The sequence below is a fragment of the Sciurus vulgaris genome (assembly GCF_902686455.1).
Source record: "Sciurus vulgaris genome assembly, chromosome: 2".
Lineage (NCBI taxonomy): Eukaryota > Metazoa > Chordata > Mammalia > Rodentia > Sciuridae > Sciurus > Sciurus vulgaris.
Genome location: NC_136462.1, coordinates 109,992,612 through 110,005,590, shown reverse-complemented (window position 1 = coordinate 110,005,590; position 12,979 = coordinate 109,992,612). Strand labels below are relative to the sequence as shown.

Genomic DNA, 12,979 nt, shown 5'->3' with positions numbered 1-12,979 from the left:
TTTCTATGGTTGTGCATGGTGTAGATTCATACCATTCGTGTGAACACATGTGCATGGTGCATGTAAGTTTTCCAAAGTAACAAAACATAACAGACACAAGATTATCTTGATAGATAAGCATTGAATATCTTTTTTAAACATTTGTGAAGAAACATTTAGTTAAGAACTTGATAAAATAAAAATGATGTTTATTTAGTTTTTCAGAAGTTAATTTTCAGAAATAACAAGATTGGCAAAAAGCAAAACAAACCAAAACAAAAAACTGACAATGCTATAAGATAGACCATCTCTAAGCACAATGGTATTTATTAATTAATATAAAAAATAAATTTTGTCATTCTTATTTCCTTTTCCCCCAACTATGACTACATGGATGTTTTAAGAAGCTTGAGTTACTAAGAAAATTCCACAGCTAAACCAGCTCCTACAGTGTGACTGAGTGAGATTAATTTCCCACTCCCATAGAGAAATTTCTATCCAGGGAGATTATCAATAACTAGACACCTACCAACTTCAAAAACCAAGTGGTTTCATTAGAGTGGGGAACATGAGGAAAATAAAGTCATTGTCCACTAAAACATTATCCAATTTGAGTATGGGTCCTCTTCAGATTTTCTATGTTCTCTGCATGACCACTAAGATTAGGCCATGATGTTTTCTGGCAGCCCAACCTGTAACCACTGCCATCTTCCTAACTCGATGTCTCCCAAGCTACACCAAAACTAGGATTAAGAAAGCTGAAAGTCGAACTTTTGACCTTTACTGTACGGAGTTAGGGTTCTCTGGGAAGCAAGTGACTTTACACTCAGTTATTGGTGAAGGGCTGCTAAATCCACGCAGCACACACGTTCTGAGTATTTAAATGTATTGAGTATACTTACCCATCAAGATACAAGGAAGCTAGATTAAATCAATAAGTCACTCTGGACCAAGCCCCTCAAAACAGAGGCAAATTTGGTGAACCAAGGTCACTGCCTGGGGTAATAACCTCAGTTCACCTAGGTCCTTTCCCGCAGAACCATATTAATCTCCTGATTCAAGAGGTACCTCTGGCCAGGACAGAGCGTATAAGAAAGCTTAACTTCAGGCTAGGACAATGACACAGCGAGTTCAGCAGTTATGGTTTAGTCTACAGCACAAGATGGCAGCACCACTAATATTCAGAGCTGGAAAGAGTGCTGGTTGGACCACACTCTTGGAGCATCTTTCCTAATGCAGCTTAATGGCGGTTGCCCAGATGTCGTTGCTGGGGAGCAGGGGAAGGACCCATCCTTGGGGAATGGAGTCGCCTTTAGGATGACCGGATGGCAGCAGGTACTGATCCCAATCATGTCTTATCTGGATGAGTGCTGGCAGGGAGTGCTCGGCTCAGAGGTAATACTGTGGGAAAGGCTTCAAGAGGTGAGCAGGCAGGAACTCATCTGAAAGAGAAAAGACAGGATACCACACCATTGTGCTTGATATTGAGGGTACTTCAGAAGCAGGGTAACTGAGCCTATGATTATGACAAAATGATCAAACATTTTTTATTGTACTCATTGAAAGGAAAGTGCAGTGCAGACAAGCAACTCAGAAACCAGGCAAGGAAATCCACACAAAGAAAATTTATTTGTCAGTCAGAGTCTGACAAAGGCCTTCGCTCAGAAAAGGTGAGAGAGGGCAGGGAAAATTTAACTCTGGGGTATTTTATAGAGCTGGTTTGGATTGCTTGCGTAGGTTAGCATGAGCTGCCTGTGTAAAGCCTTGCTATGGGCTGATAGGACAATTGAGGAGATATCTTAATTAGGTCAGTTAACAGGTGGCGAAGGGAAAGGGGAATGGGGAGCTATCTTTTAACTTTGGTTTCTCTGCAAGCACCTCTCTAGGGCAGGAAAGCAAAACTTATCTCTAGGGCAGGAAAGTGAAACTAATTTTATAAAATGGCAGTAAGGTTTTAAAATGGTGCACAGATGTTAAGCCTAGGACCTAATACCCATGACTTGCATGCTGTAGTTTAGAGTCTCAAATCAGAAGACATCATTTGTTGCCTATGGTTAGGGCAGTCTAAGGTGGCTGGATGGGGGCAGGGTATCAGGCAGCCGCGCATGCCAAAGAACAACCAATCAGATGCCGACAAATAAAATCCTAGTGGCATCTTGCAACCACCCATCAATCAGTGGAGTCCCCAGCCAATCCCAGAGGAACACAAGTCCCTGCAAGATCTCCAGCCAACCCAGGGGGACACTAAACCCTCAAGCCTTCCCCCACCTGTCCCGGATGACAAAAACACCGCCCTGCCGGAGTTGCGGCATGACTTGCTGGGCCCTTGGCTCTGTTGGACTGGTGAATCTTGCCCGAGAGCCGATCCCAATAAATCTTTGATCAGCTGCTTTTGGTCTGACTCCTTTTGGCCACCTGCATCCGATCTTACACTTGGTACCGAAACCCCGTGCCTCCCCCATCAGGGTCGAGGTCCACCCTCTCCTTCAACGAACCAGAAAATTCCCGCACTGCTTTGTTTCTCTTCGCCCTGCCAACAGAAGTGGGATAAGTTCCTGCGTTTCCCTTGGCCTTTCGGTTGCACCTTCCATCATGCGGGTCTGCCCATAGTTGTGCATGCACGCCAGACCCCACCCATTCTACTTGGTGCCCGTAGATTGTGGAGATGTCCCAGTCTCTGGCCGACCCCACCTTCCGTTCTGGGCCCCCCAAAGCTAAGGAGACACCCAAGCCTCCGGACCACCCGCCTCCATTTCTTGGGTTGGCACGATCAGATTTTGGAACACATCTTTTTGTTCCTGTTCACCCTCCAGGTAATACTGAAAGGTCATGGGAAACACTGAGTCTTCTTTAGACTCCCAAACTCCCTTGGGTTATCTATATCTTAATTTTTCCAAATTAGGACTCACCCAATAAGAGACTGGTCTTTTACTTAACTGTGGGCTGGCCTAAGTACGTTTTAGATAATGGCTCAAAATGGCCTCCAGAGGGAACTTTTGACTTTCAAATCCTCATTGATTTGGACAATTACTGTCACTGGACAGAGAAATGGTCACAAGTGCCTTATGTTCAGGCCTTTTGGGATCTACGCTCTCATCCCTGCCTTTGTTCTACCTACTCTAGTGCCCAAGTTTTCCTCGCCAGGGATGGTCCCAAGCCTCTCCCATTATTCTCCTGCATCTTCTTCCTCGTTTTCAGATCCACTGGAACTGCTTTCAGCTCCACCCTCCCGTCTTCCCCCTCCTTACTCAGGCCAGTCTTCCTCCTCCTCCTCCTCTTCCTCCCCTCCTCCCACAGCTACAACTCCTCCATCCCCCCTCTTCCTACAGCTACAACTCCTCCTCTTTCTCCTCCTTCTCCTCCCTGAGAAAGTCCCTCCACTCACTCAACTCTCTCTTCTGCTGTTAGTGCTCACACCCAATCCCATCAGGCCCTTCCACCACCAAACCCAGAACTCCTTTGTCCTCTTTGGGAAGTGGCTGGTGCAGAGGGAATCGTGCGAGTCCATGTCCCATTCTCACTCCAGGATCTTTCCCAGATTGAGAAACACCTGGGGTCTTTCTCTGCTGACTCGTTTACTTATAGTAAAGAATTCAGATAGAATTCAGACCTGTGACTTCACCTGGCACCGTGTCTATGTCATTCTTCCTTCCACACTAACCCCAGATGAACAAGCCCGCATCCAGCAGATGGCACAAGACCATGTTGACCAAGCCCACCTGATGAACGTAACTCTACCCATAGGCACAGCGGCAGTTCCACTAACCAAGCCCAATTGGAACTACCAGAAAGGCCAACGGGGCCGCCATCATTGCCCTTGCATAGTCCGATAACTCATAGCAGGCATGCAGGCAGTCTTCAATAAGGTGGTAAATTTTGATAAACTGAGGGAAATTACCCAGGATCCAGATGAGAATCCAGTCCTATTTCTTAACTGCCTTCCAGAGGCCCTTACCAAATATACTAAACTGGACCTTGAATCTCCCTCTGGGGCTACAGTGCTAGCAACTCACTTCATTCAATCAGCCCCTGATATTAGAAAAAAGCTCAAACAAGCTGAGGAAGGCCCTCAGACCCCTATCCGAGATCTGGTAAAAATGGCCTTTAAACTATATAATGCCCGAGAGGAATTGACTGAACTGGTCAGGCAGGCCCGCTTGCAGTCCTGCAGCCTGTGACTCCGGCGAAAACTTCAAAGGGGAACCAGCACTCCCCACTGCCAGGGGCTTGCTTCAAATATGGGCATGAAGGACACTGTGCCAATCGGTGCCCAAACCCACAGCCCCCCTCCAAGCTGTGTCCCACCTGCAAACAAGCAGGACACTGGAAGAGCGACTGCCCTATGGCTGGATCCTTTCAGGCACCTCCATGTGGGCATGTGATCAGCCAGGCAGTCCCTTCCTTTGAGCTGTTGGGATTCACAGAGGACTGAAGGAGCCCAGACGCAAGGACTCCCATCACCCTTGCTGAGCCCAGGGTAACGCTCTAGGTGGCGGGTAGGTACATAACTTTCCTGTGCACACGGAGGCTACCTATTCTGTCTTGCCTGCCCACTCTGGGCCTTTGTTCCCTTCCCAGATTTCAGTTATGGGAATTGATGGAAAGCCCTCCTTCTTAAACAGAAGAGCTAGACTAGCCTGTGCCCTGGAGGGGCATCCTTTTACACATTCTTTCCTGGTCATTCCTTCCTGTCCAGTTCCCCTGCTAGGCGGAGATATTCTCCAACTCCTAGGAGACACCCTACAACTTCTTCCCAGGGATACTACTACTCATCTTCTCCTACCTCTGATTCTCACACTCTCTAGCACCCTCACACCACCTACTCTACCACTGCCCCCAGACCTGGTCAACTCTCAAGTATGGGACACTTGTAAGCCAGTCATAGCCACCCACCACAAGCCAGTCCTTATCCAACTGAAACCTCAAACTAAATGTCCCTCACGTCCCCAGTTTCCTATCTCCTGTAGCCACAGGGAAGAACTTAAACCCATCATAGACTGATTACTTACTCAGGGACTCCTCATCCCTACCAATCCCCCCTGTAACACTCCCATATTGCCAGTACTCAAACCCTCAGGAGTTTATTGCTTAGTCCAGGATCTCCACCTAATTAATGAGGCAGTTGTTCCCATCCACCCAGTGGTTCCTAACCCTTATACTCTTCTTTCCCACATCCCCCTTCTACTAAGGGATCTTCTACTAAGATCCAGCACTTCACAGTCCTGGATCTTAAAGATGCATTCTTTCCAGTTCCTCTTCACCCTGACTCCCATTACCTCTTTGCCTTTACATGGAAGCAACCTACATCCTTTAGGTCTCAACAACTGACATGGACAGTTTTAACCCAAGGCTTTCAAAAGAGTCCTCACTTCTTTGGACAAGCCCTGGCTCAGGATTTGGCCACTTGTGACTTGGGAGATAGTGTTCTTCTGCAATATGTGGATGACCTCCTCTTGTGTAGCTCATCCCTTCAAACCTCCCAAACTCACACTGCTCAACTCCTTAATTTCCTAGGATCTCGGGTCTCCCCAGCCAAGGCCTCGCTTAAACCTCTTCATTCACATATTTAGGCATACTCCTCACTCCTGCCTCTAAGAGCCTCACAACAAACAGAATCCAAGCCCTCTGTGACCTACAGCCGCCCGAACAGCTCCTTCCTGGGTCTGGCTGGCTTCTTCAGGCATTGGGTTCCTAACTTTGTGCTTCTTGCAAAACCCCTATAACAGGCAGCAAAGGAGAACCCTCATGGGACCCTTACCTCCCCCAATATGACAGCTAACTCTTTTTACAAGCTCAGGGATGCTCTCACGTCCTCCCCTTACTCTCTCTCTCCCTAACCCTAACTGTCCTTTCCACCTCTTTATGGATGAAAAACAGGGTGTTGCCACTGGCCTCCTACCTCAACCAACTGGACCTTCCTATAGACTGGTGGCACATCTCTCCAAGCAATTTGATTCTACAGTTTGTGTTTGACTGCCATGCCTCCGGGCACTGCCAGCAGCAGCTGAACTAACTAAAGAAGCCCTAAAACTCACCCTGCTCCAACTAATAACTGTGTACACCACACATTGACTCTAGGACCTCTTAAACCATAAATCCGTTCCCCTCTTGAGCCCATCACAGATTCAAGAAGTTCATCTCCTTTTTATAGAAAATCCCACCATCACTCTCTGTCCTTTTTCTCCTCTCAACCCTGCTACACTCCTCCCACTGTCCCCTCCTCCCTTAACTGGCCAGCCATTCCTGTCCACAGGTACTTTGGAGGTTCCATGCTCACCCCATGAGGACCTCTTTGATCATCCACTCCCCTCAGCTGACTTAACCATTTTCATAGATGGCAGTTCTGTGCTGGGTCCTGATGGACGCCGTAGAGCTGCGTATGCAGTAGTCACCACTGCTTCGGTTCTGGAAACCAGCTGCCTCCCAGAAGGCGTCACCTCCCAAAAAACTGAACCCTTTGCTGTCATTTGGGCCCTCATTCTATTCAAAGGCAAACAAGTTAATATCTACACTGATTCCAAGTATGCCTTCTTGATTGCTCATTCACATTCATCTATTTGGAAGGAACATGGGTTTCTAACCACAAACGGGTCACCAGTGGTCAATGTCTCCATAATTTCCAAACCCTTGGAGGCACTTCAGCTGCCCTCCCGAGTTGCCATCATGCACTGCCGAGGGCATCAAAATTCCTCAGACCCTGTAGCTATGGATAACAACAAAGTGGATTCTATAGCACAAAAGCAAACAACAAAGTCCTCAACAGGGCCCATTCTATTCCCATACACTACCATCAAACTTAAATATTCTTGACAGGAGGAGGAAGACCTAATAACCCAGGGCGGTCATTCTGGGGATGACGGCTGGATCTTCCTAGGGGATCAGATACTCTTCCCAAGCAGCAAGCTTACAACTTACTGAGGGACATTCATAACTCTCTTCATATTGACCCCAAACCTCTCCTGCAGTTTCTCCAACACCTCTTTTATCTTCCAGGAATGAGAACTATTCTCCGGCAGGCCCACTCTGCTTGCCCTGTTTGCTCCACAGTATCCCCACAAGGGGGCATCAAACCCAAGCTCCCAACACACCAGATGAGGGGCCATCAGCCAGGCAAAGACTGGCAGATCTACTTTACCCACATGCCTAGACTCAGAAAGCTCTGTTACTTACTTACTATGGTTAATACTTTTTCAGGATGGATAGAAGCCTTCCCCACCTCCAGGGAAACTGCAGAGACCATTGCCTCCATCCTCATTGGGCAGTTCAATCCCAGATCTGGACTTCCTGCATCCATCCAGTCAGACAACGGTTCTGCCTTCACCTCTCAGGTTGTTCAACTAGTTTCCAAAGGCCTCAACATCATCTGGAAGCTCCATATCCCCTACCAACCCCAATCCTCAGGTAAGGTTGAGAGGGCTAACAGCATCCTCAAGGATCATCTCACTAAACTAACTATTGAACTCAAACTTTCCTGGCCCAATCTCCTTCCATTGACCCTTACCCAAATTTGGGCAGCCCCTAGAGCCCTGTCAGGTCTCAGCACCTTTGAGCTACTCTATGGGTACCCTTTCCTAATCAACCAAAACTTTCCAATCACCCCTCCTCCTCTGACATCCTACCTACCCTATCTCACACTCTTTCACAAGCTTCTAAGGGAACACGCAGACTGCTACCTTCCTGCGTCGTCCACAGCCTCATCTCCAACTGGACCACAAACTGAATCAGTCATCATTCCTCTTCAACCAGGAGATGTGGTTTTGTTTTGGGAATTACATCCTTAATCACTGCAGCCTTGCTGGACTGGACCCCATACAGTTATACTCACCACCCTGACAGCAGTCTGGGCTACTTCCCTTTGTACCATGTCTCCTGCCTTAAAAAAGCACCTTTCCCTGATACTCAGTCTTGGGCGTCCACCATTCAGGGGCCCATCAAGCTTAAGGTCTCCCGCCAGTCCCCCGTTATTCCTACTACTCATTAACCTCTCTCAGGCCTCTGTCCCAGCCTACAGGTGGCATTTCTATGCCTAGGAGACATGGCAGCAGGATGGAAACTCCCACTCTCAGGTCACAGCAGAAAAAGTCACAGGTGTGTTTGCGATATCACCCTCTATCTCAAAAATTTTAAAACTATTTCTCTCTCTTCTTGCTTTGCCTGTATGATTTGCTTTATGTATGACCAAACCAACACGTACTGCAAAACGGAGTCCATTATATATGCAGGGAGCCCCTGCAATAGCTATAAAAGGCACTTCTCTAAAGACCTCTGGGAAATTCTATAAGAATCAACATCAAAGACCCCCGGATCCCAAAGTGGGCCTGGGGGTTGATGGTAAAATTTACACAGGGCCAACAGCCAAATGCCCCATAGTTACACTTAGAATCTGGAGACTTTATACTGAGGTGGTTCCTCAAGTTCACATAACCATCCAAGAGCAGGAAAAGGAGATCCAATGCCAACTCAATACAGCTATTCATCCTAACATTAATCCTTTCTCATGCCTTGCCCTGATACATCAAGGTCTTCAACTTCTCAACCTGTCCAGGGTCAACAACATCTCAGACTGCTTCCTCTGCGTAGGTTTTGACCAGACCCCCTAACAACCATTCCTGTTGGTGCCCCCTTAACACTTCCTCAACACCTCAGAAGACCCCCCTTTCCACCTTTAGAGGGGATTCCCCTTTTTCACAACTTTCCAAAGAACTTTGCTTACTGTTACACTTCCTCTACCTCAGTACCTTGCAACCAAACCATATAGGTCTCTTCCTCAGTGTTTGCTCCTCCAGGCTTCTTTTGTGGTATAATGGCACCCTAACAAAAAAATTAGATTCCAATATGCCCTTTACTTGCTGTGTTCCTCAGCTAACACTATAGAGTGACTGAATTAAACCGGCTTGCTCGGAATCCCATCCCTAGGATGAAATGGGCCATTTTCCTACCAGTGGTAGTCAGACTCTCCCTAGCCTCCTCACTCACAGCCTCCAGGTTGGGAGCAGGAGGACTTGGTTATGCAATCACTACCACCCAGAAGCTAGAACAGCAACTCCAAGAGGCAGTAGAGGCATCTGCTGCCTCCCTGTTATCCCTACAAAGACAAATAACATCTATTGTCCAAGTTTCTTTGCAGAACCCCCAGCACTAGATCTCCTGACAGTGAAAGAAGGGGGAACATGTTTATTCTTAAAAGAAGAATGCTGCTACTACATCAGTGAAACTGGGATGTTTGAGAAAAATGTTGAAATTCTCAGACATCTGAATGAAAGGCTGAAGTAACAACAATCAAATGACCCCTGGCCACTCCACTCTTGTCACCTGGCTGACCCCTATCCTTACTCCTATATTAGTGATAGGACTCCTACTAATGATTGCTCCCTGTCTCCTCAGGTTCATCCAGAACTGCATGAGGGAGGTCGCCAGAGTGACATACAACCAAATACTCTTGCACCCTTACAGTCGCCTCCCCACCAACCCTACTTCTAAGCCCTCTCCTCACGATGCCCCCTAAGAAGCAGGAAGTAGCCAGATGAACTCTGGCACCTTATATCATCAGAAAGGCTGAAATGTTAGGGCCGTCTGAGGTGGCTGGATGGGGGCAGGGTATCAGGCAGCCCACATGCACCAAAGAACAACCAGACACCGACAAATAAAATCCTAGTGGTGTCTTGCAACCGCCTGTCAACCAGAGGAGTCCCCAGCCAATCCCAGAGGGACACAAGTCCCTGCAAGATCTCCAGCCAACTCCAGGGGCACACTAAACCCTCAAGCCTTCCCTAACCTATCCCAGACTACAAAAACGCCACCCCACTGGAGTTGCGGCAAGACTTCCCTGGCCCTTTACTCTGGAGGACTGGTGAATCTCGCCTGAGTGCCAATCCCAATAAAGCTTTGTTCAGCCACTTTTGGTCTGACTCCTTTCTGGCCACCTGCATTTGATCTTACACCTACCACCTCTTAGCTTAAGTCAAAATCACGCATGATAAAAAGAGCTGCCAATTTAGTGTTTTCCTTTTCTGTACTGGGTAAAGAGAACTTACCTGGATTCCCAAGTAACTTGGACTCGATTTCACGTTTCTGAAGTAAAATTTTCTTTTTCTTTTCTGTGTTTCCTTTCCAATCCTCTTTTCTTCTCTTCCTTTTGTTCTCCTTTCAATCTAAGGGCTCTCTCTTCAGCGTCATATAGTTCAGAGAGTTTTTTAGTGAGTGTTCTCAGTTGCTGCGGATGGTGTTAAAAAGTCTCATCTGCTGAGGCTGGAGGACAGACCTCTTTCCTTGCTGCAGCCTCTTTCCTCAGCTTCCTCAGTTTCTCCAAAGCTCGAAGAATGTCCATCATTCTTTTGGTGTCTGCTTGTTTTTCCCTCACTTCAGATAAAATACCATCAGCAGCAGCCTTGAGTTCCTGCTCCCGCTTTTCCTCCATCTCCTGCACGCATTTGACCGGCCAGTGGTCAATCTCCTGCGCCCATCCCACTGACCATGAGGCCTCTGCCTCCCACTTGACCTTGTATTCCCAGGCCCTTTCATGAAGCTGCAGCCAGTGGTGCCTGACCCTCTCTAGCCTCCTCACCCATGTAGGCACCTCACCCATGTAGGTGGCCTGGACAGTGGCTGTAACTGTTCAGCCAGTTTGATGTGCAGTGGCACAACCTGGGCATGCAATGGGGACCAGGCAGCACCATAGGCCTCTGCCTCCAGCAGGGACTGACCCAGGCCACAGTTAAGAACTTTATGTTAATCATGAAAACCAAGATATCAGACAGCCCAGTTAACATTTTAAGCCTGTTATTCCTGCCAAAGAATAATCCTTTAAAGCAATGAACATTGTACTTTAAACATTTTATAGAAACCAACACTTCATTGATTATCTGGCCACCTAGAAAAATGTGTGGGTTAGTAATTTCAAAGTCATCTTTTCTCTTACCAACTTAAGTTGAACTTTTTTTTTTTTTTTAATTGTGCTGGGAGTTGAACCCAGGGTCTTGTGCATGCGAGATAGGCACTCTACCAACCGAGCTATACCCCAGTCCCTAAGTTGACCTTTTTGATATAGTTTTAATTACATGAACTTAGATTTATTTGCATCCATTTTGTTTAAAATTTATGAGCATTCATTTATCTATAAGCCAATTCATGTAAACAATGTATAGACAAAAGCATGTATGTAGTCATGATATTTAGTACACAGGTATTCACAAATATACATAAAACAGACAGGAAACAGATTTGGTAGGTGTTTTTAAACCAGGTATTAGATCTCCACAGTTAAAGAAGTACACAATGTCTGTCAAAATCCTTTAGAAATTAGTCTATCGCATGTTTTTACAGTACAACTCAGACAGAGGGAGGGAATGTGCAGTTGGAATATTAGGAGTAGACTCTGTCAGCCATGATGGGCATTGAAATCAAAGGTTCAAGTAGTCACTTGTCCTCCATGAGGGCAGATTCACTCCCATTATCACCACTGTTTAGAAAACTCCAGTCAGACAAAATAAGACTGATTAGTGTATCTACATATATTAATTTATGCATACAGAACCAAAGGTGAATTCACCAGAAAAACTGGGCTCAAAAGACATAACTGGGCATGGTGGCACATGCCTATAATCCCAGCAGCTTGGGAGGTTGAGGCAGGAAAATTGTGAGTTCAAAGCCAGCCTCAGCAATTTAGCAAGGCTCTAAGAAACTTAGCAAGACCCTCTCTCTAAATAAAATATAAAAAAGGGTTGGGAGTGTGACTCAGTGGTTAAGTACCTCAGGGTTCAATCCCCAGTACAAAAAAAAAAAAAAAAAAAAAAGAGCCAGGTGTAGTGCCACCTGCCCGTAATCCTAGCAAAACAGGAGACTGAGGCAGGAGGATTGCAAGTTCAAAGCCAGTCTCAGCAACTTAGCAAGGCCCTAAACAACTTGAGAACCTGTCTTAAAATAAAAAAAATTTAAAAAGGGTTGGGATGTGACTCAGTTGTTAAGTACCCCTGAGTTCAATCTCTGGTACAAATAAATAAATAAATAAAATAAAATAAAATAAAATAAAAATTTCCTCCCCACCCCAAAGTGAAACAGCTGTGATTACTCTAAAGATTTTTTTTATGAGACCAGAATGCACGTTTGGATCAGAGTCAGCCATTTTCCTTTGTCTTCCCCTTTGTAACATTTAGGTAGGAACTTACTGAGCAGAAACCCAGAGTAAAAGAAAATTTTATAGCAGCTTGGATTTAAAAGTGATGCCTTTTTTATTGTTTCAAACTGGTTTGAGCAATTGCTCATGCAAGTCTAGCTACAACATGGAATTATAGTTAGTTTCCCTCAGGGGCCATTTTCCCCCATCCTCCAACTGGTGGAGGCTTGAGTAAAGAAAAATATTAGACTTCCTCCACCCATCCCAGGGCCTGAGGGTCGAAGAAATCTCAGCGTATGAGTGCTTGTGCCAGATGGACTATTACCCACTTGAAACACAATGGGGAAGAAGGTATCTCTTGGCATCCCTCCATTGTCTGCACAAGATCAAGGAAACTCTTGATCCCTGTGGACCCCCAAACCTTTGGTGATTCCTCATGAAGACCCGCTAGGACTCTTGAGCCAGTCACAGTAGTTGCCTTTACTGATGTGCTGCCCAAAGTTTCCTCACTCAACACCTTTATCTCCAGTGATCCTCAAAATGTGAGCAAATACATATTGAGGTCTGTTGGTTGGATTAGTCACTTTTACCAACACATCACTCAAATTTCCCTTTATATCTTGTGATCCTCAAAACCTGAGCAAACCACATCTTGAGGACTGACTAGAATTTGGGCTGGTTGGATTAGTCACTCTTAACATGAGCTGAAATCCCATTTCTTTGTGTCATTTCCCTCTTAAAAGAAGAAACCCTGTTTTTTCTGTACTGTGTTTATCCTCAATTATGAAAGCATCGTAGATGAGCTCAGTTATTGTAGGAAGAGAGAGACATATTTGCCACAACCAAATTCTTGGGTCCAGTGAGGGGCGAAGGGAGATTGGAAAATAA

At 46.1% G+C, this 12,979-nt stretch overlaps 1 pseudogene across 1 annotated transcript in view; it reads right to left on the bottom strand.

Moving 5' to 3' along the window:
- Positions 1-800: 800 nt before the first annotated feature.
- Positions 801-12,979, bottom strand: part of LOC306655329 (programmed cell death protein 7-like) — a 38,511-nt pseudogene continuing 26,332 nt past the window's right edge. The window contains exons 2-3 of the transcript in view: positions 10,014-10,700; positions 801-1,421 (exon numbers count right to left, since the gene is read on the bottom strand). The product of the transcript in view is annotated as a programmed cell death protein 7-like (transcript). The remainder of the gene's footprint in view (positions 1,422-10,013; positions 10,701-12,979) is intronic.